This window comes from Sebastes fasciatus, chromosome 1 (assembly GCF_043250625.1).
Source record: "Sebastes fasciatus isolate fSebFas1 chromosome 1, fSebFas1.pri, whole genome shotgun sequence".
Taxonomy (NCBI): Eukaryota; Metazoa; Chordata; class Actinopteri; order Perciformes; family Sebastidae; genus Sebastes; species Sebastes fasciatus.
In genome coordinates, this window is record NC_133795.1 from 27,166,751 (window position 1) to 27,182,786 (window position 16,036).

General features: G+C 39.1%; 1 protein-coding gene across 1 annotated transcript in view; it reads left to right on the top strand.

Moving 5' to 3' along the window:
- Window positions 1-10,522: 10,522 nt before the first annotated feature.
- ngfb (nerve growth factor b (beta polypeptide)) overlaps window positions 10,523-16,036 on the top strand; it is a 30,598-nt gene continuing 25,084 nt past the window's right edge. Inside the window, exon 1 of the mRNA XM_074640636.1 lies at window positions 10,523-10,665. The gene's annotated coding sequence lies outside the window, so the exon portion shown is untranslated. The remainder of the gene's footprint in view (window positions 10,666-16,036) is intronic.

Genomic DNA, 16,036 nt, shown 5'->3' on the forward strand with positions numbered 1-16,036 from the left:
ACACATCTGGCGTCCAGATTGCCAAATATTTAGAAGCCATCTTGCATGTTAGTGTTCATGTTACAAGTGGGCCTAATTATGTTTAGTCGTGTGAGATCAGGTCAGGTGATTGTGGAAGAATTGTTCCGAAAAAAAAAGAAAAAGTCATTATTGAAGTAATAAAAATATCAAATAATGTATTATTATGATGCTAAATACGGGCTAAATGAGAATACCATTAGTTTCATTTTTGTACCTCATAAATATGAATATTCATAACAGCGTTTCTTCACATCGTAGATACTGTATCTTATTTCCGAATGACTTATCTGTGGTGGAGACACTTCCTGCTTATAAATATTCACTAAGTATCACATCTTTTAAAAATACTGTTATGCGATGGTGTTATTGATTTTAGAGCTGGTTCAAAATACTGTAATGAGGTTTTACATCACAGAAAGTGCTATAGCATGACTAAGGACTATTTATTTTGACATAGCTGTATGAGTTGAGTGTTTTCTGTACATTAACACACATTTCAGTGCGTCCACGGGTAATTTACAGAGACAGTGTATGTCTTTTTTTTATTATTTTTTTGTTTTAAGTATGGACCTGTCAGAGTGCAGAAATATTAGTAAGGACAGGAAATGTCTGCTTAGTGAGGCATAGTGCAAGACATCTCAGGTCAGTGCAAGAGGGAGAACCGCATCATGACAGGAAAAGGGCCAGAACAAAATAAATAAATGCAGGATTAAAGACACAACGGAAATCAGTGAACCGCGATTAACGGAATATACCCAGTATCCAACGTGTCAGATATCACTGGAAAGTCACTGTGTTGCCACTTCTGGTATAATGGATTTGTGACCACCTGGAGGCACACATCATACCTGTGATGCTTTTGAGAGAACTCTATCGCCGGACAACAACATGAACATTAGGGATGCATTGAACCGTTTTGCCAGATTGGAATCAGTGGCGATACTGAGCTTATTAAGCAGATGGTGTTATTGACCATGGCATGGCCGATCCACATTATTCTCTGTCATTATAAAATCCAGTGTTTCGTCTATCAGTTACAGTCATGACGGGCCACCAACTAATTTTTAATCTTTGATCTTAGGCCCTGTTCAGACCTGGCATTAACATGCGTCTTGGGGCGATCCGATTATAAGTGGACTATCAGACTAGTAGGCACACAAAGTGCATTATTATCATACTGTCAGTGTTTTTGTTCCGGCACAGAGCCCAAAAGCTCGCTCGCTCTCATCCCCGGCTCTCTGAAGCTTTGTGCCCCGCTGTTGCCCAGGGACCGCCGGTACAATAACTTTATATTTTTATGTTCTACAATATCTGCACATGGCAGCTACGGTATGGTTAAGGTCAAGGGAAGATTGTGTTATGGCAAATAAATTAGGTTAAGGTATGTTAGGGTAAGGCAACTTAAACACTTAGGTAAAGGAAAAATCTCAGGGAAGAACTCCACAACGACCTCACTGCATATAGGGCACACTGCTTCTTGAGTTGGCACTGTTTGTTGGCATTGGACTCGTGAGTCGTGAGGTGCAGATTCATCTAATATTAATGTGATTCCCAGGATATCAGGCTTTCTGAGGGAGGAAGTGGAGCAATAGAATCTGATTAAACAAACAAGTATGGCATAAGAAATTGTTCTCAAATAGACCAGATGAACCTTTTTCAACTCATCCAAGATACATCCTTATAACTGAGAGAAAGAGATAATCACACAAAGTCGCCCAATAGCCAAGACAGGATGAACATACAAGAGAAAGGCAGTGGAGGGAAAAGATGGACAGGAGCAGCGTAAACTAAACATGTTTCATATTTTAAGGAAATCAGTTCCACGTTGGCTTCATTTTTGTTTCTGCTGCTGACTAAATTCTCTTTATTCCTCCGTGTCACAGGGTCTTTAAACAAAGACGGAAAAGAAAAGTCGAGGACACTTTGTTGGCACCGAACTAACAACATTTACATCCAAGTATCTGCAACCGCATCATGACTGGAGAGAGAAAAATCCCTGTAAAGAGACACAGGCCTGTGTTTCACTCAATGTGTCCTTAGCTGAGGCGGAAGGTTTGATCACATACACGGTTTCAAAGGTTGGAGGGTCACCTGATCCTCTGTGTGTGTGTGTGTGTGTGTGTGTTAGTGGGGGGGTCCTCAATGCCTTTGGGCAATGGTATAATAGGCACCAACCCACCCCCGGGGCCAAACCTCTCCAGCCCTTGGACAAAGCGTCCCGCCTCAGCCATATTTGATTTCAAGGGCCAATCTTTGATTTGATGGGTTCTGAACAGGTAACGAAAGAGACCAAGGATTGTCCTCTTTTGATTTTTTCTTCTGAACACTTTTCACCGTCGGGCTAATATAAAGTTAATGTGTTAATGCTCAGCTCAGAGACATGTCAAGAAGATTTGTAAAAGATCAAAAACTCATATTGATGTTTTTCTGGTGTTTTACATTAGGTTTATAATCAGTGTTATGGCCTTGTGAGCCACATGAGACGTCTTTGCAGAGTTTCTCTCTGGCTCATGCATTTGTTCACCACTTGAAAAGGATTTGTCAGTGCTTACTGTATAAAGCGTTATGAAGTTTAGAAATAGAATAGAAATGTGTTTCTAATCTGGGTAGGTGGTTGAAAAGGAGTCAATGCCTATCATGATGTCTCACCCCCTTTTCTGTAGCATCAAATAACTCATTAAAACCACAGAGCCACAACCATTAGAACAATTAACACTTGAAAATACATCAGCATGATAAGAACGACCAAAAACCATCTTTGGGAAAAATGTATTTGACTTTTTAGTCTGGCTCATGTCCCATCCGCTAACATTGAGGAGGCGGGATTTATGACCTATACTGCAGCCAGCCACCAGTGGGCGATCCAGATGTTTTGGCTTCACTTTTGGGGAGCTGCCATCCATCTTTACATACAGTCTATGGTCTGTACCCATAAGAGGAAATGGCAGTGAATAATACATGCGATTTACAGCAAAGTATGTTTGATATGGGGAACTTTCCAACTGGATGACAGACAACATTCATAGATGTGACAGCAGAGTCCTCTGTCAAACTGGGTTTTCCACTGATTCAGTATATCACCCCCCAGCACAAAACCGCTGGGTATTGGCACTGAATCAGTGCCGCAGGGCATCGGTGGTAGGCAGTGAGCCAAACCGGAGATATAGTGCCTTGTAGAGAATGGCAGACTATCACAGCCACTTATTGTGGCCAGAATGCCACTTTAACTGACGTACATCATCCGCCATTGAGATCACAATCATCATCAATGACTATCATGAGATGGTATTGTAGACCATGCATACCCACTGACTGTGACTGTGACGGTATGTTCAGTAAATACAGCAGGCGGAAGTTTAAAAGGACCGTGACTGTGTTCTTTTTTGTTTTAGCCTATTAGCTACACTTGCACAATACTGTATATGATTGTTAACTATTTTCCAAAGCAATCATTTAGACCGCTTTTCTTGCCCACACCATTTCTTTGTACTGTTTGTGAACTTGAGAAGGCTAATCCATCACTAGGAATATTTTTTGGCCTTTTACTATTTACATTGCTATACAAGTAACATTATGGTTGACCACTTCGAAAACCCTACTTGATCCCATCCGAAACTTGACTCGGCTGCTGAAAAGCACTGCATTTATATGACAAACAAAGACGACAAGAAATACCAAACATTAATTTTGAGAATGAATTTGGTCGTTTCTTGCATGAAAATATTTGCGGTTTTACAGCAGATCTGAAAACTCATAAAGTCAGAATGTATTATTTTAAATAGTCTCTGCTCACAACTACTTTCACAAAGAAATTAGAAGTGACAAAGTTGTAAGGCTCTGCAAGTAGATTTTCACATAATAGCCAAATGTATTTAAACCATTGTGTAATCATCATTTAAATTGTTTGCATTCATCCTTCACAACTAAGTGAAGTGACTAGCAGGTTGGTCGTTCCACCTTTAGTGAAGAAACCGAAGGGAAGGAAGTGAAATACTGTCCTGGTGTGATCATTTGAACCGTCAGCACATCAGTCCTCACAGAGCGACACAACCTCCCACCAACACACACACACACACACACACACTGAAGCCTTTGTAAACAAACACTAACTAGTGAGAATAGATCCCTCGATCATCATCACACAGCTGTAAACACAGATGTGCTGAGAATCCTGTCATGTTAACAGATACAGACGAGGCTGAACAGGAAGTACAGTAAGTCTGAACACATCCAAGAGCTGTTGTAGCCTATAAAACAATATAAACTAAAGAACCGTGGAGAACTGACGCATTAGGTGCAGATATGGATTCAGATGCTGGTTGAGAACAATAAGCTTTCAGGATAGTAAAGACTCAGACTGACATTAAATTACAGCATGGCGGTGAAATTTTTTGAATTCTTTACGTTCTATAAGAAATTGAATCCAATGCAGAAATGGTCCTTTCTGTCAAAGACAACACAGCCATTGTCCTCCAGAGTTGGGGAGCTTTTTCCTGAAAGGCTATCTGCCTGGTGGCCCCGGGCTAATCTGGGCTGTGTGGAGCGGAGGTCACAGGGCACATGCTTAGCCTGGTTTTGGCCGGTGGGCTGAGCACAGATCCTACAGATCACTACTTAGGTCAGGTGCTCAATTTGCTTGAGATAAGCTCACAAAAGAGCTTACATACCTTTCGTAGGTTTTCAGTGGTTTTGTCTCAGAAGAAGCAGCGCTGGCTCTGAGGCTGAGTTTGAACTGAAACCAGATTAAACAGCCTGAGGTCAAGAGTCAAACAGAGTCTGCTCAAATGCACACAGACATAATAGGGCTGTCACCTTAAAAAACATAATGTTCAACATAATTTGTTTGAATTATTTTGAACGCAACCCTTGTAGAATATGTTGAAATGCACTCTATCTACAGTCACATTTCACATTTAGTTTTATGAGGTACGTGGTGAGACGTAGTCGCTGAATTGACCGGGCCATGTTTTCTTCACTCAGAGCACAACAGCTCATTTCAACTCCAAACAGCCAAATACTGTAGACTTCTATTAACAATTAAAAAGTATTTTTCAAGATTAAAACATATTGGCATAAATATCATAATCACAAAACCCCCAAAGTAGCCCTTCCCTACCATGCTCTGTTCATTCATGGGGCATCAACTAAATGTTAAAGACAGCTGCCTTTTACAAAGTAAGAGAACAGACAAGAGTATATTTAAGGGACACAATATTTAATTTAATCCCTGTTTGAACTGTTGTTGGAATTTTTAATAAAAAAAAGTGCCAGCCCATATTGTAATATTATTAATGATGATAGCAATATGGCGATATACTGTATATATATATATATATATATATATATATATATATATCATCAAAAAAAATATGTGATGCTTGGCCTCTATTTAATTTTTCTCTATAATTTCACTGAAAACTGTTTTTGTCAATTGGTTCATTTTGCACGTCAAGTCCTTAAAATAAGAAAATATTCAGTACTTTTCATTTGTCAAGTATTTAATTCACACAGGAGTATACAAAAATAGGCTTTGGCCTGTGGTAAGTTTATATAGACTATTTATTTATAGAATTACCAGAAAAAATGCTATATATATATATATATATATATAAATAGTTATCAAGATATGAAATGACCTGTGTTGTTGTGATATAAGATTTTGGCCATATCGCCCAGCCCTAACTGATGCATTCTTATTAAAAGTTAAAAATGTCACACCCAGGACACCAGAGCAAGTTGAAAAAGATTGCTCAACACTGATTCATAAGCAAGAGAATGAAGATCTATATAACATGCTTATCTGAATATGATCTCATTGCAAGCGAGCATCCTAAATAATGTGTAACACAACCGCTGTGGACCAGGAAAGCTGAAGCTGGCTGCGGGAGACGACCTGCGCTGCATCTTGCTCTGCTATGTCTTTGTGATAATCAAATCTGAATACTTCATAGAAAGAAGATTAAGCCCTGACTTCCTGCTCAGTTCCACGAAGTCAGCTGTCTTTTCAAATGCTGGGTCTGAGCTGATGTGGCTGATGAGGGCCAGATGTGGATCGCCACAGCGCGCACATTCTCTTTCTCAAGAGTAATTGGGAGTTACAGTGTTGCTTTACAAACAAGACCAACTGATCCGTGGCCCGCCATGAAATACCATTCACGTCACCGGTAGTTCACACTGTATTAAGCAACACCTTGGTTGAGTTTTGGAAAGGATGTGTTATGGTATTAAAGTATTATTTTTTTACCCATTTCTGTTTCTTATTTCTTCACCAAGAACGTGTCGATCACAAAGAGTCGTTGTAAAGGCATGACAATTGTAGTTACATCTATTTTTGGGGCTATTTGGCTCCCCTTTTGGCAGCAACCTAGATTTAAACTTTTTAAAGCTGTTCCATGCAAATCACATTAAATAAGATATTTTTGTACTGGAAAAATTAATGCAAGACAGGGATCAAATGGTGCTCAAGTTAAATCCTCATTTTCTCCTGGTATGCACGTTATATTCCCCTCAATATCAATTTTCTCAGATCACTTCCTTTTTGCCAGACATTCCCCATCATCTCCCCACAGGAGCTACCGTCAACATGAACCATAACGCTCTTCCTGTCATCTACTGTGCACACATTGAATAGCTTATCCCCCCTCAATAAGGCAACATTTCAGGCCTGCATCTCATTATATAAGAACAGATCTGGATGCTCAAATTACATTGATTAGAAGATAAAGCAATAATGTACAGTATATCCCACCCTGACCTTCGGCCAACAGCACTGGAATAAGAAAAGGCTCATAAAATCCAATAAAATGCAAACACATAGTTTCCCATGGTCAAGTCCTGGCTGCTGCCAAATTCTAATTTCAAAACAATTTTGTGTGTAAATCACCAAAAACAAACAATGAAATAGCCTTCCTTGTATTTCCTTTCCCTCAAGTGACCTGTCTGGTTAAATACAGCATATAAAACGTGTGTGTAAATTCACGTTGAACTCTGGAAACATTGATCAAATGCTATCTGTTCCCGAATCAACCACGTGTTATTTTTGTTTCCTCCTCAGTTCCTTTTATTCCCGGCTATGTCTAATGACGTCCAAAATCTGTGATAAACAGCAGAGGAGGTCTGGTCTGGCCTGAGTGACTAAATGGGCTCCTGCAAATGAGTTTTACAGGAGATCAGTGAGGGAGGACCAGGTTTCAAATCCCCAAAGCCCTGTGCTGCCAAAGCAGGAAGAAGCCACTGATATAACTCCTCTCTCATGGGTGTCTGGTCATTCAGATTCTCTAAAGACGAGTCGAACTGTAATGTTCAGAGATGATGAATCAGAATAGAGCTGCTCCTATTAGCTGAAAAACGATCAGAGAACCAGGGGGAAGCTTTTCAAAACATGGCCATGACCACTCTTTAAAATACCAGCTGTGCCATGAAGAGTTCAGAGCAATAATCAAAGCCAGAGTGTAATCCCTTGTGTAATATGGTAAGCAGATTTTGCTTCCATATGTTCTTATTAGGATCCAGATGTGCGAGGCCAGTCGTGACATATATATGAACACACTGAAGCCCTTATTGAAAGAAAAAAACTCAACTATTATCTAATTTACGAGGAGAGGGTGACTCACAATACTTGTTGTGGGGGGGGGGAGATGAGAGAGAAAGGATCCATACAAACACCCTCACAGCCACATGTGTACTTTTTCCACACCTGGATTAGTTTATGCCGTCTCACCTCCAAGATCAAATCTCCTCTTGAAACATTAGCACCATTCACTCACACATACGTTTCATTCACTCTGTAACTCTATCCTGTGTAAGAGTTGGTGTCGACAATTACGTCAATTTAAAAAAAGAATTTCACCAATTTAACATCTGGGGGATACAAACACCTGCAATAACTCTGAGGAGAAATGTAAATGTGAATGAATGAATTCTCAGTTTTGCATCTTTTTAGGATGATAGGGGAAAAAACATGTTCTCGATTCTCGCATCAGAGTTCAGAAGTTCACCAGTACCGACAACAATATCAGCCAAAATGAGTACATTTGTAATAAAAAAGCCCCTTTGGAAAGGTTCTGATCTGTGTAATTAATTGCTCAAAGAAGGTGATCTCATAAACATCTGTCTGGGAAACATCTGCTGTTGCTTTTGACAGAAAGAAGAAAGCCAAATTAAAAAAATTGGCTGAAAAAGGCTAGAGATAACAATAATTTGGGGAAAACGTAAGGAGACAAAACATTCTGCTTTTGGGGCATATTTCTTAATGTGTTACATAATCAGAATATGGCTCTTCTGTGAGTCAATACGCTGATAAAGGCCACTTGTGGTTGTGGAGCTTCCAGAAATGGATAATAAAGTAAACATTAGAAATGATAAATTCTGTTCAGTTCAGTAAGTTTGTTTGACTTAGACAGAAAAGAAAGCATTGAGATACAATAACTTTATAAAATCTGAAAAAAGGATTGATGATGTAGAATAATTCCACAAATATTAGAGAGAACTTTATTCATTATGTCAAAACTGCTCAGTTTACTATGTCACAATATAAGCAAAGGAGAATAACTGTGGAGAAAGACGCATCTATGAAACAATTTGATTATATTACTATGAACAAACTGTTAAGACTTAATTAAAGGGTGCATCACACTGCAACTAGCAGATAATATACAGCCCGGTCACACGAAAAGGCGTGTGGATGACACAATAATGCTCAAGTCCAAAGCGTGTATTAAGAACATTGTTCTTGCATTAGGCGTTGCGTCATTTGTACGCCATGTATTCTGTACTGACAAGGTAAATGCATCCATGTGAATATGCTACGCTCAGAGCTATGTTGTGTCCGTACGTTTTGTACTTATTTAAGGCCAACCATGACGTTTTTCCTAAACATAACTAAGTGGTTTTGTTGACTAAACCTAAGTGAGTGGCTTTGTTGCCCTTCATAGACCCATGTAATGTGACACTAACACACTATCCTCTGGTGCACAGGCGGGTCTATTACACGCTTTGGTGTGATATCGGGTTTTATAATAACAAGAGTCTGCAGCCATGCTAGCAGCGGTCAGGCTGTACTTACTGTAGGTACAGCTGTGCTTTGAGTCAGCATGCTACCATTTAATTAACACTAAACACAAAGTGCTGCTGAGGCTGATGGGAATGTCATTAGTTTTGTTTCAAGTACATACATGAAATTTGACCTCTGCATTTAACCCATCCTATAAGAGCAGTGAGTGACTTGGGGTTCAGTGTCTCGCTCAATTTAGTCATGAACCATTGGACAAACTTCATGATGATGTTAGATGAAAAGTTAAAGGATCACCAAATTGATTACAATTCATCTGAAGAGGGACGTGAATATCTGCATCAAGTTCACTGCCATTCACCCGATAGTTATTGAGACATCTCACTCAAAACAACAAATGTGAACCTCATGTTGGCGCTAAAGAAAAAGTCAGAGAATCGCCAAAGTCAGTAGGTTTCATCCTCTGGGAACAAATGAAGGTGTGTACCAAAATGTGTGCCAATAGAGATATTTCACTGGCTAAGTTAAAACTTTGACTTGCATGTGTTGCTAGATGAAAAGTCAGGGGATCATAAACTAAACTGGGAAAAAGAAGTTCTGAAACTTGTGTTTGGTGGATTATTTCTCTGTTGTTACAATGCTAATTGGCATTGTATTTTACATCGTTGGAAAGCCTGTTTATTTACCTTCACAATGATGTCCAACTTGTAAGGATCATGCATTTGTGGGATGAGCAGCACAGCTGATTATCTGGGTAGCACCCCCAAATTTGCCAAAATGCTGTGCCAATGGTAAACAGTGTATTCTCCTGTTGGTGTTGACTCTTGTTTTGAGTTGTTTGGTGGATCGGATGATTGAACTCTCTATCAGTAACAAGGAACAAACAAGACATATTGGCTATTTTACACTTTATTCATTTAATACACCGTCAGGAGCCTCAGTAGCGGTGGAAGATCCATACGCAGCCACAACAGCCTGGCACCTCCTCCTCATGCTGGTCACCAACCTGCACGACTGATATCCAGATTTCATTGCAATTTATCTAATAGTTGCTGGGATATTTCAGTCTGGACCAAAGTGGCGGACCAACTGACAGTCACACAGCCATCATGGCTTAAAATAGTACTAACAGGAGTCAACAGCAGTGGATTGAGTTTGAGTTTGAGAAAGAAATGAAGGAAAAATAAACAAGTTTAGTACACAGTAAAATGGAATCATGTATTCACAGAAACTTCATTTATTCTAGTAGATCCACAGTAGTAATTATAACAGTAGTAGTGAATTGTGTCATGGAAGCTTCTCTGAACGTGAACTACCATACTTTAGGATACTTAAACATATAACCATGTGAGTTATGAACCCTTGCTGGTGGCTCACAGACAGACAGGCAGACACTAGGACCTGCAGCCCTCGGCAGGCAGACGGAGCCAGCAGCCTCTGGGACGCTTCTCAATGACTTTCAGAACAATTTTCAAACAAGTGCAAGACTCAGAAAGGACTGTTTGGGATAATTGACAGAGATATTGTTCTTCCCCTCCCTGGCATCTTGTGGAATTGGACACAAACTGGAATATATTTCAGTGATCCTCGGGAGTCTTGTACATCAGTGGAGAGAAGAGAGAGCTTTTGTAGAGGTAGACTATTTTACCTTCACCTATACTGCATGAATCTACTGTAACTTATACTACTCTATATAAAAAGCAAAGCATTAAAGAAGATTAACATATTTTGCATTACATTAAAGTAATTTACAAAGAAAGGAAAGCATTTTTTTTTTTAATATTGAATAGTCATGGATTTCAAGTTACACTAAAACCTCTGTTAACTATAGGTGAGAAAAAACACTTAAATATTTTCATACTTTCTGTATCTATATTTTATGATAGTTAGCTGCTGATAACTTTATTAAAATAGTTCTGCTTTAGTGAGCTAATGAGGGTTTAGGGTTGAAGATCAGACCCAACAGGGAGCTGATCATCTCCTCCATCCCCTCAGAAACTGCTGGAGCTTAGCCTCGGGCTCATCAGGTTACAATAGCACCGATCAGACCTGCAGCCGTCTCCTTGGGCTAGGTGATATTCTCAAAGCATTCCTGCACACTTTTTGTTATTTGTATGGTATGTGTTGGGTTGGAAACAAGGAGCTGTATAGCTGCAGGGCAGTTTTTACTCAAATTATGTGTACCACACAGAGTTACAACACATTATTGCATTCTTGACATAATAGCAGGTGATTATACTGGAGAAGACTTGCTATGCTATTTTCATAGGTACTTTTTCCAAACTGTAGATTTGTTGTTATGGGGTCGGAATTTAAACACACCTTTTATATGACATGTTCAACAAGTGTTGAATAGTTTCCAAGTATATAGTGAGTTTACAGACAGAGAGAGAGTCTGTGTTTGAGCTTCGTAGTAAATATGGGAACAGAGCAACTCATTTATAAGCTAAACCATATGGCTGTTATCAACTGGCAGGAAAAACAAACTGCCAGATCAATAGGGAGGCTTCTCTGCACTCAAACAAAAGAGGCAGTAGTCAGTTTACAACAACAAAGAGAGTGATGAAATCTGAAGGGGGGTGAGCTGAAGGTAGGATGTTGGTCTTGGTGCTTAATTAAAAAAAAAAGGAAATAACAAAAGAAGATTTTTCTCTTATACACCTCTGATGGTATCTGTGGTTGGGCTAAAGTTTTTTACATCTATCAAATGTTCATCTTCATCAATGGCAGCTTCATTTCAAGGCCAATTCTACTCTCTCTGATCAGGGGCGGAGTTTGTCATCCAGTCTTTTGAGGTATCTTTGAACTCGCGGTCACTTGTTCTGTGCGGTTGATGCTGCCTTCAAAGGGAACCTGCGGTCGTGTTTTTTGACATGGGAAGTTGAACACACAGTATGCTTGGCAGTTGTGGTTAAACTTTCGACTGAAAAAAAGTAAAGTGGACTCTACATGACTCATTCTTGTTTTCATTTTTTTAAATGGTAAATGATTTGGGGTTTTCTGCATTTAAACAAAGGAAAAAGAAAAATGTATATGACAACTTAAAGGCTGCTTTGTAAAAAGGAACTGCTTCCGATGTTTTGAACTGCACAATACACAACAACATTTGACAAAATGAAAGCAAATCTTTAGGAAGCCAAATTTTGCGAGATGCCATGCGAGAAATATAATATCCACAAAACTATGCTAAGTATGTGAATTTTGAAAATACATTTTTTTTTAATCAAAAACATTAGGGCTGTCCACGACCAAAGGAATTCTTAGTCAATTAACACTCGTATGATTTTGTCGACTAATCAATTAGTTGATTTCATCGACAGATCTGTGAAACTGAGTTTCTCCACAAAGAATCACACAAAAGCACCACTTTAAATCTTGTGTTTACCAGAGATGTGCTCATTAATTTCTAGGAAATAAGACATTCAATAAGAAAAAAAGCATAAAAAATGACTAATCATCTAAAGAAATCAATATCGATAATCTGAGACAAAGATGACCGATTAGTCGACTAATTGACTAATGGTCTTTGCACCCCAAGTCCGTATTTGTCATATGCGTTTTTTTAAATCTGTCATTCGATAAAAAACCTTACGCACGGAAACCTTGCACACTGAATCCAATGTGTTTTATTGTTCTATTCATTGTGAAAATCGCAGTGCAAAACAAAACTGAATTAATTACGTAGGTGCAATGGATTGCTCTGGACCAAGACGGGGCTAATGAATGAATGACATTAGCAAGAAGCTATCATTTAGCTGCCTAGAGGACAATCACTACGGTCCAATCTTTACTACATCCTTTGTTTTGCGACCATTCCCGGTTCCAAGCTGTTCTGCAATCACCTGCCACAATCGATCTTTAAATTCTGCATCTCTGTATTCTTTTATTTCCGCGTAAATATGCTAGGCTCAGAGCTAGTCAAGTAGAATAAAAAGTAAGAAAGACCGCGTATGGCGGCCGGGTGGGGAGGTGGATGGGTCCAACAAACACAGGACTCTCAATCAGACCGATGTTCTAAACCAGTGTTATGTTTTGTAAATTATGTTAGTGACGTTTGTCACGTTTTTCAGTGACGTTTGTAACGTGTTTTCAGTATTTATGTTATGATGCTTCAGTACGTATTTTACTTAGTTTACGTATTTATTTTAAGCCCAACCATGACATTTTTCCTAAACCTAAATGTTTTTATTGCCAAAACCTAAGTGAGTGGTTTTGTTGCCTCAAACTAACTGAGAACGTTACCGTAGTTTTATTGCATGGCGTACAAATGACACACAAAAAGTGTCATACCAATGACATGCGAAAAGCTTAATATGCGTCCTCATGACATGCGGAATGTCTGTGTAACGTGCTATTTACACGCCGCCTTCCCGTGAGACCGGGTTGTTTGGTGGATGTTTATCAGATGCCATTGTGGATGATGACGTTTGGTTCGGAGTGCTCAAACAACCCTCTTTTGTCTTTTAACGGATGCAAAAAACGCAGAAAATCAAACCTGTTCTGAAAACTTTAACGACGGACGAAAGTTTCAGAGTCGGCGTGTAAACGTGATTTCAGAAAACGTGAGGTCATATTTATATTTACACGTTGAAGGACTTGATGTGCAAAGAACTTAAGAGGGGGCAGCCCTATGCTGTATATTTCACTACATGTTTGATTTATGCACCATGACTACCCAAAAGCCACACGGGTCTACATGCATCTTTCTGTGTGTCGTGACTTATAATACTGTGTTGCACATTACTTGAACATCGAGTAGTGAAATATGCCTAACCCTCCCAAACTAAGGTGGTGGGGCTTTGGAAGGTGCTTTCCAGTGGCTTATCCTCAGCTGACATGTCTTCCTGACTCTTCAATTGAGAGGATATTGAGGCATAAACTCTGTCGATTAGTTTCATGGAGTCTGCAAACTAGGCCTGCACAATTAGTTTTTATTATATCAGATAATCTCTGGATTACCTTTTCAATTAAATGACCAATTGTTTAGTCCATATAATGTAAAAAAATTTCCATTATAAGTTCCCAGAGCCAATGGTGAAGTCTTCAAAATGCTTGTTTGTCCACCAACAGTTAAAAACTCAAAGATATTTCATTTGCAATGATGTAAAACAAAAAAGTAGCACATCGTCACAAGCTGAAACCAGAAAATGTTGAGACTAAAGACTAAATCTTTCAGCACTACAAACCTTCCTCTCCTTAACAGAAGTGCTGCCCTGCAAAAAGAGTGAATTAATATCTTTGCTCAACTATATGTGACTAAAAAATTATTATCAGCTTGGCCAAATACCGCAGCATTATCAGTCTGGAAAATGTGCATTATACTGTATTTACATATGTGTAACTTCTTAGTGTCGTTTGATCCATGCTGCCAAAATTCTTCTGTTTTGGATCTGAGAGAAATGTTTAAATAGCGACACATGAAAAGTGTCTAGTGGAAACAGTAAAGACTGTCAGTTCTGGTTCTAATTGAATTTAAGACCACACATTGTAACTCAGATCTGTTCACATTTCTTTTTTTCTTTTTTTTCTTTTGTTTCATGAACAAAATGTGATGTATTCAATGTTAGACTTGAGCTAAAAGATGGAAAAAGAACTGGTCTTTGACCATCTCTTCTGGTATGCAGAGCAACGATGTACATCGGTGGAGCTTTTCTACATTCCTCATTGCTGGACAATCTGTTCCACAGGTGGATGATCCGGGTCTGGCAGACCAGACTCGGACTCTTAAAGACAGGTTACAGATGCTGTATGGTCCATCTGAGTAGAAGCAGGGTGTAAAGCCTTCCACATGCCTAAAAACAAACCTGTTCATGCAAAGAAACATAGGTCTGCATTGTACAGTCTTTGACACCTTTTTCCTTTTATTTTGTAATACTTCTCTTTTTTCCATTCATCTGACAGACACCTGACAGTTTGTCTTTGGTTCTGTTAGGCTGTGCTATGTAGGAGATATAATGAGGTCCAGCCCTTCCTTGCAAGACTTTTTTCCAGAGTTTGAACTACAGTACTTTTATCAAGCAATAGATTTATATGGTTAAAAGATAACCTTTGTGGTTGTTTAACAAGACAGACGGCCATCAACTCCAAACCTCAATAAAAAGGGTCTTTACATATTAACAGTGCTATATCTTCTTTCTTGTAATGTTTTTTTAATCTACATCTTGCACCACTTAAACATGCACTTTTTTATTCTGTTCTCACATGCCTAACCTGGTGGCCCACTGGTCATAATCAACACTTGCTCAGCAGCACCCCAATAAAAGCTTTTATAACACATACAATACGTACAAGATGGATAGTTTGTGCAAAGTTATCACAACCTTTATTTTCCTCTGATATTTTCTACCATGTAGAGTAAGTTACACAACCCAAGGAATTCAGAGATGCCCAAAATTAACATTAAGTTAAGTGGACAACAGCATATTTGAGGGTCAAAGTTCAACTGAATTCAAAGTTCAAATTTCAATTTAGTTGAATTTTGGCAGCAAAACCTGGCAGAAATTCAGTTAGTGCTGGTCACTATGGCTCTCTCCGTTGTAAAGGATGGCAAAAGGGAGCAAATCAGAAAACAATAACGTGCTGTTCGCATGTTGCGTCTAAAAACACGCGGAAAACGCCAGCCGTGACGCTTTCATTCTTTTATCCAAGGTGCTTTGGAGGTTGCGCTCCTGTCGCGTCTGCCGTTACTGAGCAGCCAATAATGCATTGCATTATTGCAATGAAGATGAAATTACAGTAATTTAGCAGTAAGCTAAACAAAGTCAAAACTAACAAATGGATTTCCAGCATCGTAAATCACACATAGTGGCTTTACTGCTCGATTTGTCTGTCAATTTCTGTCACCTTTCAACCCGATGTTGGAAAGGGTGGAGCAAGTACAATAGTCCGTGGGACAGATCATAAAGCTCTGGGTAGCCCTGCACTAAAATCGTTGACTTCTCCTCCATATATTTACCGTAGACCGATATTTACAGAAGACAGAAAAGATATCTGCCAGCTGGGATT